The following is a 17,504-nucleotide window of genomic DNA, read 5'->3' as shown; positions in this document are numbered from 1 at the left end:
CAAGTTTGACCCTTCTCTCCCCAGGAATTGGAAGCAGGAGGCGTCTATAGATTTTTAGATGGTCAGCTGGTCTCCTGGTTCTGCAGACTTTTGTGTATGGGGGCACTATAGGCTATGGTTTGGGAGCCAAGTCATCTGCTGTTGTAGATCCTGTCTTTTATCAAGATCAAAGTCAGCGCAGCCGTCTACCAGGAAATTTTAGAGCACTTCATGCTTCCCTCTGCCAACAAGCTTTTTGGAGATGGAAATGTCATTCTCCAGCAGGACTCGGCACCTGTCCACACTGCCGAAAGTACCAATACCTGGTTTACAAACAACAGTGTCAACTGTGCTTGATTGGCCAGCAAACTGGCCTGACCTTAACCCCATAGAGAATCTATGGGGTATTGTCAAGAGGAAGATGAGGGACACCAGACCCAACAATGCAGACGAGCTGAAGGCTGCTATCAAAGTAACCTGGGCTTCCATAACACCTCAGCAGTGCCACAGGCTGATCGCCTCCATGCCACGCTGCATTGATGCAGTAATTGATGCAAAAGGAGCCCCGACCAAGTATTGAGTGCATTTACTGAACATACATTTCAGTAGGCCAACATTTCGGATTAAAAAATCATTTTTCAAGCTGATGTTATAGAGTATTCTAAATTTACTGAGATAATGACTTTTGGGTTTTCATTGGCTGTAAGCCATAATCAACATTAACAGAAATAAACACTTGAAATAGATCACTCTGTGTGTAATGACTCTTATGAGTTTGACTTTTTGTATTGAAGAAATGAAATAAATTAACTTTTTTGATGATAGTCTAATTTTGTGAGAAGCACCTGTATATAGCGGCATTAATTCCACAGAACTTTACACACATTATCATCACTGTCCCCTTTGGGGCTCACAATCTAAATTCCCTATCAGTATGTCTTTGAGTGTGGGAGGAAACTGGAGAACCCAGAGGAAACCCACACAAACACAGGGAGAACATACAAACTCCTTGCAGATGTTGTCCTTGGTGGGATTTGAATCCAGGACCACAGTCCTGCAGTGCTAACCTCTGGGCCAACGTGTTGCCCATATTTTTCACCCACTTCTGGTTTTGGCTTACAAATACTGATGTACAATACTGAACGTGTGACCGTGGCCTTATTCACAGAACACCCACCCATTATAGTCTACAGTGCTGTTCATGTTATTTCTTCCAATGTTCCGATTTTGATGGAGTCGGCTGACACTCTTGTGAATGGGGGTCAGCGGTCACCTGACTGTGTAGGAAGATGTCTATCGGACATGCCTGATTTAGGTCTGCCAATTGCTTTGTCCTTCCGGAGAGGAGTCGCCTGCAGAGATGTTAGTCAGTGGCTCTCTCTTAGAGAACACGAGAGTTCGGCCAAACAAGCTCTTCAGTGGATGGGAGAGATGGTCGAGATGACGGTTAGCTGACGGCCGTTTAATACCGCTCTGGCAAAAATTAAGAGACCACTGCAAAATGTTCAGTTTGTCTGATTTTTCTCTTTTATAAGTATATTTTTGAGTAAAGTGTAAATTGTTCTTTTATTTCATAAACTACTGACATGTCTCTGAAATTCCAAGCAATAAATTTTCTATTTTTTTTTAAAAGGAGAAATGGTCAAAATTAAAAAAATAGTGCTTTCAGACCTCAAATAATTCAAATAAAACAAGTTCATAAACATTAAGAAACAACAATACTAATGTTTTAACTTGGGAAGAGTTCAGAAATCAATATTTTGTGGAATAACCATGATTTTTAATCACAGCTTTCATGCGTCTTGGCATGCTTTCCACCAGTATTTCACAATTTAAAGGGAACCTGTCACCCCCAAAATCGAAGGTGAGCTAAGCCCACTGGCATCAGGGGCTTATCTACAGCATTCTGTAATGCTGTAGATAAGCCCCTGATGTATCCTGAAAGATGAGAAAAGGAAGTTAGATTATACTCACCCAGGGGCGTTCCCGCTGCGGTCCGGTCCAATGGGTGTCGCGGTCCGGTCCAGCACCTCCCATCGTCGTACGATGACGTCCTCTTGTCTTCACACTGCGGCTCTGGCGCAGGCGTACTTTGTCTGCCCTGTTGAGGGCAGAGCAAAGTACTGCAGTGCGCAGGCGCCGGGAAAGGTCAGAGGCCCGACGCCTGCGCCAGAGCCGCAGAGTGAAGACAAGAAGAGGACGTCATTGTAAGAAGATGGGAGGCCCCGGACCGGACTGCGACACCCATCGGACTGGTGAGTATAATCTAACCTCTTTTTCTCATCTTTCAGGATACATCGGGGCTTATCTACAGCATTATAGAATGCTGTAGATAAGCCCCTGATGACGGTGGGCTTAGCTCACCTTTGATTTTGGGGGTGACAGGTTCCCTTTCAGCAGTTCTTCTTTGTTTGATGGCTTGTGACTATCCATCTTCTTGATTACATTCCAGAGGTTTTCAATGGGGTTCGGGTCTGGAGATTGGGCTGCCCATGACAGGGTTTGGATGTGGTGGTCTCTTAATTTTTGCCAGAGCTGTATGTATGGCGGCTCTAGACTGCAGTCATTTTCTTAAAGGGCAACCTGAAATCTAGATAGACTCCTTTACAATGAGCCTTGTTTCATTGTGAAATGCTGAAGTGTTTTAGGGACTATGTACCCTGAAAAATGAGTCGGCCACAGGTAGACGTTCTCAGGAAGTTGCCCTCTGGCTTGTTCCTTCCCAGCTCTGCTTGACTAAAGCTACTTTCACATTTCCATCTTTTGTGTCACGTCGCAATCCGTCAATTTTTGAAAATGCAGGAACCTGCAAAAAAAATTTGCAGGATCCTGCATTTTCCCAAAGACTTGTATTGCCGATGGATCGCGACGTATAGCCACACGTTGCGTCCGTCGTGCACTGGATTGTGTCGGGTTTTGGCGGACCGTCGTCACAGAAAAACGTTCAAGGGAACGTTTTTCTGTACGTTGCATCCAGTTTTCCCGTCTGCACATCCCCGGCAGGAAATGTCTCTCTCTGACTCTTTCCTGCCCGGCAACGCAGACGGAAATGTGAAAGCAAACACTTCTTCGGTACGACGCGCCAACGCTTCGTGACTGGCGACTACCGACGGAAGTGTGAAAGAAGCCTTACACGTCTCTATAGATCAAAGGGGAGAGATCTGGCAGTCAAGCCAAGTTGGGCAGGAAGAAGCTGGAGGGAGCTGCTCAGAGGACTCCTTATTTCTGGCACATTTTTCCGGTTCTATAAAGGATCCTATTTGTATTTTTTAAGGCCAAATTCACAAACCTGTTTTATGTGATTCGCGATGGCTGCTATTCCCAACCGTGGATCTTCTGACCTGAACTAACAGCCTCATTGCCATACACGAGACTGTTCGCTTAGATCAAGAGACCCATGGTCGGCTGGAAATGGCAGCCCATCGGCGACCATATAATACGGACGTGTGAATGTGGTCATAGCCTGAATTGACACTGACCTGAGAAGTATCAAGATTTCAGCCATATTTTTGCCTTAGATATTTTGTGAAATATTCAGGTGCAGAACTTTTTTTTTTCTTGCTTGTTTTATGTCACACATCAACAGTCTAAAACTAGTCTTGATGGTGTTTAATACACACAGTAAAGCCATTTCTGTGCCGGCTTCTCCGCCCGTGAAATTGGATTACACTGTCAAGGTGTGTGGGATCATGGCGGCACGCACTGAACTCCCTCCAGACTGAGACCATAAATATTTTGTCTGTTGTTCATGTCATTAAATAATCAGCTTTATGAAGCCGTCACGCGCAAAATACAGACAAGCCAAATCATGTCAGAGGCTTTCGATCCTTTTGTAGCACATTTGGAAAACTGTTAAAATGATGATTATCTGCTAATGTAAAAAGTCCATGCTTGAGCCTCCAGAACTTAGAGAAGTGTCAGTTCCCACCACCAATGGTCACATCCATGATGATGGCATCATTACTAGCAATGACATCACACCTGGTCCACCTATAAAGACACTATTTTACCAAATGCGGAGCCTAACTGACCTAAGGGGAACCTGTCACGTTGCCCATATCTTCCGATCTGTGGACAGCATGGTGAAGAGGAACTCGGCAGAATATGTAGGTTTGTTGGAAAAGATGAAGTGTATCTTGTGCTTTATTTATTGAAATCCCTGTTTGCATGCATAAGAGTCCAGTGGGTGGTCCTACTGTCAATAGGACCGCCCACTGGAATCACATGTATGCAAACACCGCATATTAAAATGAGCAAATTCAAGTTTTACTGAAACTTTTCCCAGAAAAAATGCATATCAAACTGATCAGCTCCTCCTCTAACATCCTGCTTGCAAATTAGATACCATTTTAAACATGAAAATAAGATTAAAAGAAAAACATGGCTGCCTTCTTCAAGAAATAGCACCACTTCTATTAATTGGCAATGTTTGGTATTACAACTCGGCACCATTTATTTACAAAGGACTAAGGTTGCAATGCTGAGCATAGGGGCAAGAAGTGGATGGTTTTTTTTTTGTTTTCTTTTGCACTGCGGCAGATTTCCTCTAATGTCCAATAAATTTGATTCTGAATATAATATAATGAAATCAGTCATTTAAATTGATAATTTGACCTTGAAGGAATATTACAGCCCAATGCACTGGACAGGATGTAAATGCTAGAGCGATGGGGATAAGAGCTGTTTCCATCAGTGGCACGATCGAGCAGCAAGAGACACTCAACTGCCGCTCCATTAGAAATAACAGGTGGACCATCTCCAATCCAATGGATAGGTGCCTTTAAGAGCTGTATTGCTGCATTAAAATTTGGATCCATGCAATTTTCCCTGCAGTGCACTGAAAGCACTGGGTTTATAAATCCAAGCAAAAATATCTCCTAACGAGAATAGCGGAAACACAAGTTTTTCACACCTTTTTTTTAAGTGTGTTGTCTTCTTGTAGTTTACACAGGAGGCAAACTTGAAGAATGCGCAAGAAACATGAAACACCGAATCTGATAATTTGCAAACTTCCATTTTTCTACACATCTGGTCCATTGTCACCACCTGGAGCTCACGCTCAGAAGTCAGGGCAGAGTGTTATTTTATAAAGACGCTTTTAAGACCTGGCTTTCAAATTTCTGCACAATGTCTGTAAGCCTCCAATAAGCTCACTGAATTTCTTTATTTTAGAAGTTTTAAGAACAGAATGGAGAGATAGCCAAACTTGTCTGAGATCAGTAGGAGAAGCAAATGTACTGGAAGCACAAAAACAAGAAAGAAATTCTAGAATTTGCCAATTATCTGTCTGAATATGTAGACTGTTTTGGACTTTACAATTTACCTACCAATGTTTTCCAATTCTCATTAACATGAAAAGGTAATTTCCACTGACCTAACGATGCGATAGGAAACATTGGCACAAACTTGTTTCACCAACACTTCCTCTCTCATCTGTGGTCTCATTACCAGAGTGTCCTGCTCTGTCATTACATCCAGGGCCTGGGGCTGTTGTTACAGACCTAATTGTTGCTTGGGATGAGGTGACCGAGGCCTGTGGAGCTTATGCTGTGCAGATATTCAGCCTTCTGCCGGGCATACTGCTGGGGGTTCAGGATTACAGATGAAAGAAGCTGGGAATTTTGCAAGATGCCACAAAAGCAGGACCCAAAGCTAACGAGAGGGACACTTACTTGTTGACCTCTACATTAAAAGCATGAAAACCCTTTACGAAAAATGAACAGAATATTTCTTCTCCCACTCTAAATTCGCAGACCGTTCCTCTCACTTGCTTGTATTTGGTCCTCTCAATGGGTGTAGGAAAACCTTGTGTATTTGTCCAACCCGTTAGCTCTACTGAAGAAATGGGAGGCTGGGACCTTGAATGACTGACCAATACTTGTCCTGTGACCTGACTCAATGTTGTAGGCCAGAGGTGTCAAACTGCATTCCTCGAGGGCCGCCAACAGGTCATGTTTTCAGGATTTCCTTGTATTGCACAGGTGATAATTTAATCACCTGCACAGAATGATTCCAGCACCTTGTGGAATGCTAAGGAAATCCTGAAAACATAACCTGTTAGCGGCCCTCGAGGAATGCAGTTTGACACCTCTGTTGTAGGCAACGACATAAGGCCAGGTTTTCATTGTGCAGCTACATCACGACCACGCGCAACTGCTAAATGATGTACAGATATTTAGGTATTGTCATTGACCACCAGATGCATCCTCAATCATACTATGCACACTAGCCTTAAGTCGGCCAAACCCACCAATATCAACGGTTTCGGCTGATCTACTGTGTATGGGGGCGCCGGCCTAATGATGGCCAGGAGAGCGGTCGACAACACGTGTCCAATGTTGGACTCCTGATTCCATTGTTCTCCCTGAGATAAGCCTCCAGCTGACGTGTCAGTTGGCGGCTTTCTCATAGGGAACCAGGGCGCGCTCGGACGAATGAGCCCTCCTGTGGATGTTGTGAGTCGGCCGAAAATTTTTTCGTCAGACAGCTATGTAATGTGTATGGCTGGCATTAGGGACCATGCATATAACACAACCCTGTGCATGAAGCCCTTGTGGCAGTGCACAGATGATGTACAACTCCTTAGTAAAGAGGCACCTTGCCTATGTGCAGTACAATTTATTAAGAGATGCTATTCCCTAGAAGCAATATGCTCCTATACTGTCATACCCACAAGGGGTGATGCATCATGCCGCATTATTTTTTCTATCTGATGCATAGGGAAACGGAGCTGTGAATAGTTACAGTAGAGACTCAAGGTACAAAAAGCCCTTATTTATTTTTGCACTTGTTCTAACTCTCGCGCAGTGCTACATGGATGAATAATACATTTCCACCTTTCCTTTCCCGGCCCCAATGTTCTGTCAGTTTTCAGTGTGTAGCAAACAGCAGGCAGGTGCCTTATGGTCAATTAGCTGATTATCTAGCCCGGGGCTCTATCACAAGAGACAGAGCTACCGTGTATATTTAAAGCAACAGCAATTGTCCACATACAGCCTCTAAATGTAACATGGAAATAGTTACCTGAGCCCTAAAGCACATGGCATTATGGCTATGTGCCACCTTACATGGTGGTATACAGGGTAGTTTTATTGTGAACCCATCAGGAAAAGATCCTGGCATGCTTCCTGGTGGAGAATATCTCTACTGATTGAGCAGAAAAGGAAGCACAAGAAAGCCATGCAGTTCTAGGGAAACATATGGCCTCCAATGGAAGTTAGTATCTGGGACAATGTAGAAAACGGTCAAAGGAGCGCAAATAACACAAGGACAAGGTAGTAATTTCTTAAGCCCACAACATGTTTTGACGGTTGTCAATTGCTACCTGATGAAGACGGTTTACTGATTAAACGCATTGTGGGCTTAAGAAATTACTACCATGTCCTTGTGTTCTTTGCACTCCTTTGACCGTTTTCTACATTGTCCCTTTAGGGTACCGTCACACTTAGCAACTTTCCAACGATCACGACCAGCGATACGACCTGGCCGTGATCGTTGGAAAGTCCTTGTGTGGTCGCTGGAGAGCTGTCAAACAGACAGCTCTCCAGCGACCAACGATGCCGAAGTCCCCGGGTAACCAGGGTAAACATCGGGTTACTAAGCGCAGGGCCACGCTTAGTAACCCGATGTTTACCCTGGTTACCATTGTAAATGTAAAAAAAAAACACTACATACTTACATTCCGGTGCCTGTCACGTCCCCCGGCGTCCGCTACCCTGCACTCCTCCTGCATCCTGTGTAAGCGCGGCCGTAAAGCAGAGCGGTGACGTCACCGCTGTGCTCTGATGTACGGCCGGCCGGCGCTGACACAGGATGCAGGAGGAGTGCAGGGAAGCGGACGCCCAGGGACGTGACAGGCACCGGAATGTAAGTATGTAGTGTTTTTTTTTTACATTTACAATGGTAACCAGGGTAAACATCGGGTTACTAAGCGCGGCCCTGCGCTTAGTAACCCGATATTTACCCTGGTTACCAGTGAAGACATCGCTGCATCGGCGTCACATACGCCGATGCAGCGATGTCAGCGGGAGATCCAGCGACGAAATAAAGTTTCAAACGATCTGCTACGACGTACGATTCTCAGCGGGGTCCCTGATCGCTGCTGCATGTCAGACACAGCGAGATCGTAACTATATCGCTGGAACGTCACGGATCGTGCCGTCGTAGCGACCAAAGTGCCACTGTGAGACGGTACCCTAAAGATGGCCATAGACATTGGATAACAGTTGGTTGACTGATAATCTGCTATTCCTCCCTCCATACACACGCATGCTTGTCCGAGTTCTGAATGAGGAGAAGGAAGGTAAGGAGCCCATACACTTGAGACAAGGTCTATATCTCCCTACTCCACCATACACCTGAATGCACGGCTCGGCTGGCCGACTGAATGTACCTATTTTCTGTATGGTCACAGGTCTCCTCTGGAAATGGCAAATCTGCCTCCAGGACAAAAGGTTGGGCCAAACAAAATCACTCAATCCTTGCCTCCTCTGACATTATCTTTCAAGAGAGTAGGGAGAACCTCATAAGCATTAGACAGTTGGCTGATCCTGCCAAAATCAACAGGTTTAGGCTACTTTCACACTAGCATCGGTACGGGGCCGTCCCGCTGCGTCGGCCCGACGTACTGATGCATACTGTGAAAAAATGCCCGACGTGGGCAGTGGAAGCAGTCTTAAGACACTTCCGCTGCTTCATTGTAAGGTCCGGGGAGGAGGGGGCAGAGTTTCGGCCGCGCATGCGCGGTCGAAAATGGCGGACTCGACGCACAAAAAAACGATACATGTAACTTTTTTTGTGCCGGCGGTCCAGCAAAACACGACGCAACCGTCGCATGATGGTTGCGACGTGTGCCAATACGTCACAATTCGTCAGTAATGTTAGTCTATGGGGAAAAAACGCATCCTGCAGACAACTTTGCAGGATGCGTTTTTTCTCTTAAACGACGCATTGCGACGTACAGCCAAAAACGCTAGTGTGAAAGTAGCCTTAGTCAACTTTTATCTATTGCATTTCTCGTCAGAGTCTAATGGCATTAGCTTATCTTGCCTGAGAACCAAAGGATTCAGGAGAAGGGTCAGGAGCCCCCTGTTGGCCTGCCCCACCAAACATGGAGGGTTTGTATGGCCATCATAAGAATATCCATTGGAATACCAATAAATGTAACTGGCAATCTTATTATGCTGTTCCCCATGATGCCTAAAGTATTTGCACCCCTGAATTTTGAAGATAGTGATAGGAGAAGGAGTAAGATATGGCCTGACGCTGTGAGGGTGCATAGTAGCTGTTTTCTACTCTCCTTAAATAGGCATCTATAAATATAAAGCCTTTGCATCTGATGCTTATTTCCTTATTCCAGGCGCTCTTTGCCTGTGGCGATCACAGAGCAATAAGTGTTTTCAGTACTGGGGAACTTGCTGTATGAAGGTGGAGGTGCCTAAAGCCTGACATGTTAACCATTTCATAATTAACAACATGTGTACGCAGGAAGCAGCCGGATCAAGGATCTGTCCAATTATAAGAACGCTGCACCAGACAACATAATCTCCTACCAAGATCTGAGGGGAACGGCACGAGAATGCATTTTTAGTAATATACCTATTTGTGAGAGTTGATCTGTTGCAAATGTACCTTTTGTTTGTTCTGCATTACACACAGCAGCAGCGTAGAACAGTCCAGTATCACAGCATCATGATATTCGTGAATACGTTTTCTTGTTCTTCTCTGATTTTGTTATATCGTATTCATCACAAAATCAATTTTGTGCATATGAATTAAAGTCCAAAATTGATTCTGTCGCATGGCATGCAATCTGTGATAAAATATTAGTTTCCTACAGGTACGGTTTATGGTGAAGCTGAAGATTGCAGCAGCGAGTTGTGGTGAATGAAGCCATAAGTTATACGTTTGTGCGCTCATTTGTCCTCCACGGTAACCCTTTCACATTTTTTTTTAAATGTAACATAGCTAAAGAGATTTTCCAACCAATGACATTTACTTCTGAATGGGTTGAGACCAGTAGGTCCTCTTCCGGTTTTACCTCACTTTCCGCTGGTCTGTGTTTCCTGTCCAATCCGTAACCAATAGAAAATGGGTGACTGGACATTTCCACCCATTTCTGGACAAGTGCATGAAGCACAGAGCAGTGAAGACCTGGAAACTGCCCGTTTAGGACAGACGGCAGATCGGTAAGAGTATCGCTTCTTTTCACCAACCTCTTAATGTCTTCTCTGTTTTATCCAAGGCGCACTTGCAGAGTGGGCAGATGCCTGCCCAAAATTTACACAGGTACACCTTACTCCCTCCTGTGTACCTGGGTAAACTGCACATGTTCGCCCTGTACAGCGAAAAGCAAATATGTGTAGACCAAATGTGACTAGAAATAAGAAGAGACTCACCATTGTCAGATATAGAAGAACGGTGACCAATTGTGCGTGTTCATCTTCAAAGTAGAAAAATAACCTAGGACAATATGGTATGAAGAAACCAATGAGATGCAGTATTTTTAAAAAAAATTTTAGGGGGTGACTATAAGATATCTAGTGACTAGTGATAAGGAAACGTGCTCGGATAAAGTGTTATTCCGCATGCTCAGGTGATAACCGAGTGTCTTCTGTATGCTCGAATAATATGTTCAAGTTCCCGCGGCTGCATGTCTCGCGGCTGTTCAACAGTCGCAACACATGGAGGGATTATCTAACAAACAGGCAATCCCTGCATGTATTGCGTCTGTCGAATAACCGTGGGAACTCGAACATATTTTTCGAGCACGCCAGAGACACTCCGCGGGACTCAAACATATTTTTCAAGCACTCCAAAGAGATTCGTTAAGCACACAAGAATGCGGGATAACACCTTATCCGACCACGTTCACTCATCACTACTAATGACACATTAGTTTGTGTCATAAATGATTTTTATAGATTGGCATGACGGGGCATAAATTTAAAAAGCACATTTTCTAAAATTAGGAAAATATATTTGTGCTGATAAATACAAATTTTAGACAATAAAACCAATAGATAAAATAACCTAAGACATTCAGCTAAGGCAAATTTTTGGGCTTGTTGATATGATATAAGTTTTTTTTCACTTTTTCTTTCCCTCTACAATGTCTGGGACATCAGATCAAACACGGCAGACCCTGGGTAGTCATTAACAATCATTTCATTCAGTCTCTACTGCTGACAGATGGACCGCTACACATTACTCCACTGATGCCATACGGAGACTTAAATATACCCAGTACCATCTGACTGGCGGTGGAAAGTGAATCACTGCTTAAACATCTGTTTTGATCTGAAGCCTCAGACTGTCCTACAGACTTTGTTGGTATGCTGTGGTTTGTTCCCGATCTGATAGAAGAGAAAAAAAGAGTTTGTGCCATCATTAAAAACACATGGGCTGAGCATTCTGGACTTGTGGAAGCCTCCCTGAATTGCAGTTTTATGTGGCTTGGCAAATAATCGCTGGCATGTATCTTGTGTGTAATACATATTCTGTCTGTTCCTTTTCTAATTGTTCGGAGATTGTGACTGATACGGTTTGACTGGGGCTACAAGTAGTCTAAAAGTGCTCATATTGGTAGAACAAAAGGCAAAAAGCCATTTTTCATGAATTACCTACTATTCATAGGACTGAGGTTAATCAGAACCATCCAGAAATAGATAAGGCTATACCCAGATGTAAGGTTTCAGCAAAGGGTGAGATCTTCGTCAGGCTCAAAATATCATGGATGCAAGAAATCCTACCATTGGATGTGTCCCATTTGTAGACTGTTACTTTAACACTGGTGTTCCTGGCTAAGTCAGCGAGTCACATTGGGTTAACCAAGCTTCGGTGTTTTCATGTTGTTCGCTCCTTTCCTGGTTTTCAATATCGGGTTTCCTTGATTGCTGGTGCCTCTAGTTAACGTCCATTTGCACTCATTTGTGGGCGTTGACCTCACATTTTCAGATCCCTCAAGAAGGTTATCAGGGGGACCATTGTTACTAAGAGCATTATTCATACAGTAGGGCTTGGCTTCCATCATATGGAAATATAACAGTGACTGTCTGGACCCATAAAATCATGAAATTTTCATGAAATTAAGAATCAAAGAATAGAAACATTATAATGTCTACTTAACCAAAGCTACTAAAAATTAGTCAGATAATCCCTCTTCCTTTAAGCCACGTGTTATTTCAATGAACCTGTATTTTCCCAAGCCTCTATGAAACTTTGATGAGGTTAAATCTAAGTTGTGTTTTAGTGCCAGTCAGAATTAGGCAGCACTATAGGTACATTAATAATTGATAATTTTATCCTGAAGCAACGGCACAAGCCGGGCTGAAGTTAAAACCTCAGTAGGGTTTTCCACCGCTTCAGGAACCGTCTCTCAGACTCTTTTATAATTAAGACATTTTTCCAACAAGCTAGGTGGGAGGAAATTGTCTTGTGGTAGTTCTAAGTGCATGCATGCTGATTCAGAGACTTGCTAGCAAATGTAATTGGATAAATCTATACCGGGAATATATGAGGACTACACTGAAGAATTGGTGGGAATGGACATTATCTACACACACCAACACTCAAGGGAACCCAACATCAAAAATCAGGAAAGGAGCCCCGACATGAAAACACAAAAACAAGTCTAACCTGATGTAACCAACAGATCAAGCCAGGAGCGCCAGTTTTAAAGTGGGATCAAAGGGGTAATGTTTCTCCTCGTAGAGACTGACATGCCTGGCATGCCAGTGTAAGGAAGCAACGTTTCTCCTTGTGGAGAGTGAAATGCATGACATGCCAGGTTAAGAAGACTTATAGGACATGCAATGCTTCTCTGTGAAATTAAATATGCATAATGCCCCATCAGTGAGGAAGAGGACTTGAACTCTAGTGCCACCTAATGGGCATAGTAATCCTAAAAGTAGGTATCAACCCTTTAACGAGCCTTGCCATATGACTTAGGATAAAAGCCAAACCATAATCTCAATTTGCAGGCTTTAAAGTGGTGATTGAAGAGTAACATTTCGTGTAGTAATTCGCTTTATCCTGTCCAGTAACTACCAATGAGAGAGAACCAATGGCAAGGTGGCATTCATGATACTTCTTCCATGCATGGGAGCCTGATTAAGACCCCGCCATTTATGTACAGTAAGTCTTATTTATTACTAGACGGTTCTGATAAGGAACTGAATTGGTATGTTACTTTACTCATCTCTGTTGTCCTTATAAGTAATTCCTCACTGATTTTTTATGCTACTATCTGCTCAGAATTTCAGAGGTATTAAATCGACTATCTTCTCCACTACACAGTCCAGGATTGACCATCCATCACTCTTCTAATTACTGTTTTACTTTCAATAAATGGGTCCACTTTGTAAGCCTTCAAAAATAGAATATACTTGGTTGTCATACACAGAAACAAAGTAGACTTGCGTCAACTGTGTGTGAGACAAGCAGATATTCGCTGAATTCCACTAACGATGAGACAAGCAGGTGTCCTTTAACCCCAACTGTAGGTGAGACAAGCAGATGCCATCTGCCCCCCACTATGGGTGAGGTAAGCAAGTGTCCACTGACCCCAACTATGGGTGAGACAAGCAGATATCTGCTAACCCCCACTATGGGCGAGACAATCAGGTGTCCACTGACCCCAGCTATGGAGAAAACAAGAATGTGTCCGCTGATCCGAACTATGGGCGAAACAAGCAGGTGTCCGCTGACTTCAACTATGGTCCAGACAAGCAATTGTTCACTAACCAAAACTATAGGTGAGATAAGCAGGTTTCCATAGACCCCTAACTATGGGTGGAACAAGCAGGTTTTCATTGACCCTAACTGTGGATGAGACAAACAGGTGTCCACTGACTGCAACAACAACTGTGTCCACTCTCCTATCTATGATCAAGCAGTGATAGTCTTTGCTATGTGCCATCACACTGATTACACCTGGCTAGCCTGTCAGCAGATCAGTGCAGGTTTGACATTGAGACAACACTCCCAGCACCATATTTAGACCAGCTTTTGTCTACTGTGATTACTATTGAATACATACTGATGCTACCCTGATGCACATTTATGAATTAATATCCTTATTCTGATTTGACTGTAAGCCTTACTGTTCAGAAAAATCCCTGAATGCTATTAGTTTGACCCTTGATACCTCTTTACCATTTTTTTTTACTTCCTAGACCCAGATTCCTCTGCAGATTTAAGTTAGATTTTTTTTTCCTTGTCCTAGGTCTGAAACTGACCTGATTGATTAAGGATGTATCCTTTATCTAGTGCCACAATCAGCAAGATGGGGACCCCTTGTATAATGGTGAAAACTAGGGACCTTTTTAATGCTGCTAAAAGGAGTGACTTGCACCACATCTGAGAGTGGAAGTTGGGTGAGACAAGCAGCTGTCCACTGACCCCAAGGTTGTTAATGCTCTCCTCCTAATGGACTCCACACACAGGTTGATCTACACTCTTAAAAGAAAACAGACTAAGAGGTCTTCATCTACGTCGGAACCAACCTAATGCGGATATCCGAGAAAAAGATAATGCTTGCATAAATATTTGATTTTTAGGCCACAGTCTTTGACTTAAGTTGGCCAATACTCATTTCTTAAACAATTAGTGGTCAGTATCCAAACACATGGACCTAGAAATCTCAGGAAAGATGTCGACAGTCTTCCAGTTTCGAATGTCTTTGAAATCCAAAAATCCATCAAAATGCTAAAACCAAAAGATTCTTGTGATCAACAGCTCTCATCTATTAGAGAAAAAAGTTAATTGAGTAGATGAGAGCTTAAATTAGCAGAACTTGGTCTCGGTGGGGTCAGAGTCAATGTATGGATAAAACTTCTCCTCTAACCTCAAACGTCAAAGATTGCTCCATTTCTCCAGTCATCCAGCAAAAAACGTGTCAAATCCACATAAACTATTCAGAAGGAGATAGATGTGCTCGCTTTATGGGTAGTGACTGGAAAAGCTGTATTCTGTCAGCTGCAAGGAAAATCTATCTGTTTCTGAGAGCTAATTTGTCAGGAGATTCATTATGGCATTACCAGTAAGGATGAGGAGTGGTGGGAACTGATGTCAATGGAGCTATAAACTATGCAATCATTACATTTTATGCCTTTATTTGTGTTGCAGAGGGGGGCAATCTTCATTATGTCATAATTACTATCATAGAGGAAAGTTATCACAGCACCATAGACATTGTAGGGATTCATTCTCTCAGGTAGGCATTAGGTATCGTTCACACAGGCTATGCGGTTTGGTCCAAACAAGTGCAGTTTTATTGCTTTCTTAAAACTCCAAGAGATTCAAAACCAAAACAGCCTTTTCTGGGCACAAAGGTATTACAGCAAATAAACAGTTCATTCAGCAGACACGTATATGTCAGTGGGGGCTCACCTAAACACTTTGCAATGCTTTCTCCAGGAGTAAACTTTAGAAACAGAAGAGGCATGATCCCACCAGTCTCAGTATCACTTTCAGCCCAAGCTCCAGCAGCTTCCAGTACCAAACAGAAGTGTTCAATTCCAAGCACAGTTTACACTGAACAGGTTGCAACTTCCACACATTCTATGCAGTTCCAACACACAGACTACTTAGCTTTCCTAGCTGACCCATGCAGTCTCCATTCAGAGAGAGAATCTGGCATGTCTCTCTCCGAGCAGTAGCTCACATTTTGAATTGTTACTCACCAGCAGCACACTTGACTGCTGCAGCCAGCAGACTGATATTCCCAGTGGACAAGGGCCTTGATTTTAGTAAAAAAACTAGGCAGGGGCATCTAATAAAATCCCGCAGAGGTAGGGCTTAACCCTGCCCTACCTGGCTCTGCTACAAGTTATGTTACATTTTTTTGTGATGGGAAGAGTGCTGTATTCCACCACCATTATAAGAATAGTAAAAAAAAAATAATCATGGACAGCGTTGTCCAGGAAAGTTTGAATTAAAGCATGGGTCCAGTAAAAAGATAAAATAGTGCTTGAAAGCCCATAAAATGGTAAGTTAATATAACATGCAAATATGCTTCTGGTGCCCAGATTTGAAGATATCTGCTCTATTCATGGCACCACCACTTCAACTTTGTGTTCAACACACAACAGTCAGCAGTGATAAGTGCTGTGTGAAGGGGGATCATTTCAAAAGCTACGCAAGCCCCCATTATCACTATCGTCAATGCATAGACAGAGAAGATGGATGGCCTAACTACTGATATGTGCCAGTCAGACAACCTCCCTCACTCATAGTACAGATAAGTGCCAACACAATAAACACTTGTGTGTAAAGCACAGGACTGGAAGTGCACTTGTCTGGACTAGAGTATATATCTGATGATCAGGGTAACTTCGATAATTAAAGCTTATTATTAACTGATAAAAAATTACAATTTTTAAGTACATTTCAGGACATTAAAAATTACTATTTAAGCACTTTTTAAAGACATTTTATTAACTTGATAATTGGATGAGTATCACTTGAAGGGAATGTCTCACTCTGGAAGACCTGTCCTACATTACACAGACAAGCACTTGCTCTGAATGGGCATTGTGTAATACTTCATTTCCCCTGTGGAGGCACTGCAGGAAATACAACAATCACTTGTTTCATGGCTTCTTGATACCAGCTTATTGCAGGGAATCCCAGCAAAGAGACAATTTGGGATTAGCGATGAGTGGACCTGTCTAAGTTTGGGTTCATTGGGTTCTACCTAACTTTAGTCCAATGCTAGGTTCGAGTACAAGAACTGTACCCAAACTCGAACCTGAACCCAAACCTCATAGAAAACAATGTTGACCCAAACTTTAGAGCTGGAAAATCTATCTATTTCTCTCTCTCCCTCTCTCCGGACTCCCGAACTGTAAAATGGACTACCAGGAAAAGTCCATGCTCAGAGTTCAGTGTTTATACAGGTCCTTCTCAAAAAATTAGCATATAGTGTTAAATTTCATTATTTACCATAATGTAATGATTACAATTAAACTTTCATATATTATAGATTCATTATCCACCAACTGAAATTTGTCAGGTCTTTTATTGTTTTAATACTGATGATTTTGGCATACAACTCCTGATAACCCAAAAAACCTGTCTCAATAAATTAGCATATTTCACCCGTCCAATCAAATAAAAGTGTTTTTTAATAACAAACAAAAAAACCATCAAATAATAATGTTCAGTTATGCACTCAATACTTGGTCGGGAATCCTTTGGCAGAAATGACTGCTTCAATGCGGCGTGGCATGGAGGCAATCAGCCTGTGACACTGCTGAGATGTTATGGAGGCCCAGGATGCTTCAATAGCGGCCTTAAGCTCATCCAGAGTGTTGGGTCTTGCATCTCTCAACTTTCTCTTCACAATATCCCACAGATTCTCTATGGGGTTCAGGTCAGGAGAGTTGGCAGGCCAATTGAGCACAGTAATACCATGGTCAGTAAACCATTTACCAGTGGTTTTGGCACTGTGAGCAGGTGCCAGGTCGTGCTGAAAAATGAAATCTTCATCTCCATAAAGCATTTCAGCCGATGGAAGCATGAAG

General features: G+C 43.0%; 1 long non-coding RNA gene across 2 annotated transcripts in view; it reads right to left on the bottom strand.

The window, feature by feature from the left end:
* LOC143766132 (uncharacterized) overlaps window positions 1-17,504 on the bottom strand; it is a 61,346-nt gene that overhangs the window by 20,957 nt on the left and 22,885 nt on the right. For both annotated transcript variants that reach the window (XR_013213539.1, XR_013213538.1), the window contains exon 2: window positions 10,377-10,440. This is a non-coding gene — a long non-coding RNA (uncharacterized LOC143766132). The remainder of the gene's footprint in view (window positions 1-10,376; window positions 10,441-17,504) is intronic.

The sequence above is a fragment of the Ranitomeya variabilis genome, chromosome 4, assembly GCF_051348905.1.
Source record: "Ranitomeya variabilis isolate aRanVar5 chromosome 4, aRanVar5.hap1, whole genome shotgun sequence".
Taxonomy (NCBI): Eukaryota; Metazoa; Chordata; class Amphibia; order Anura; family Dendrobatidae; genus Ranitomeya; species Ranitomeya variabilis.
Note: the sequence above shows the minus strand (reverse complement) of the source record. Positions and strands in the feature narration are given on the sequence as shown.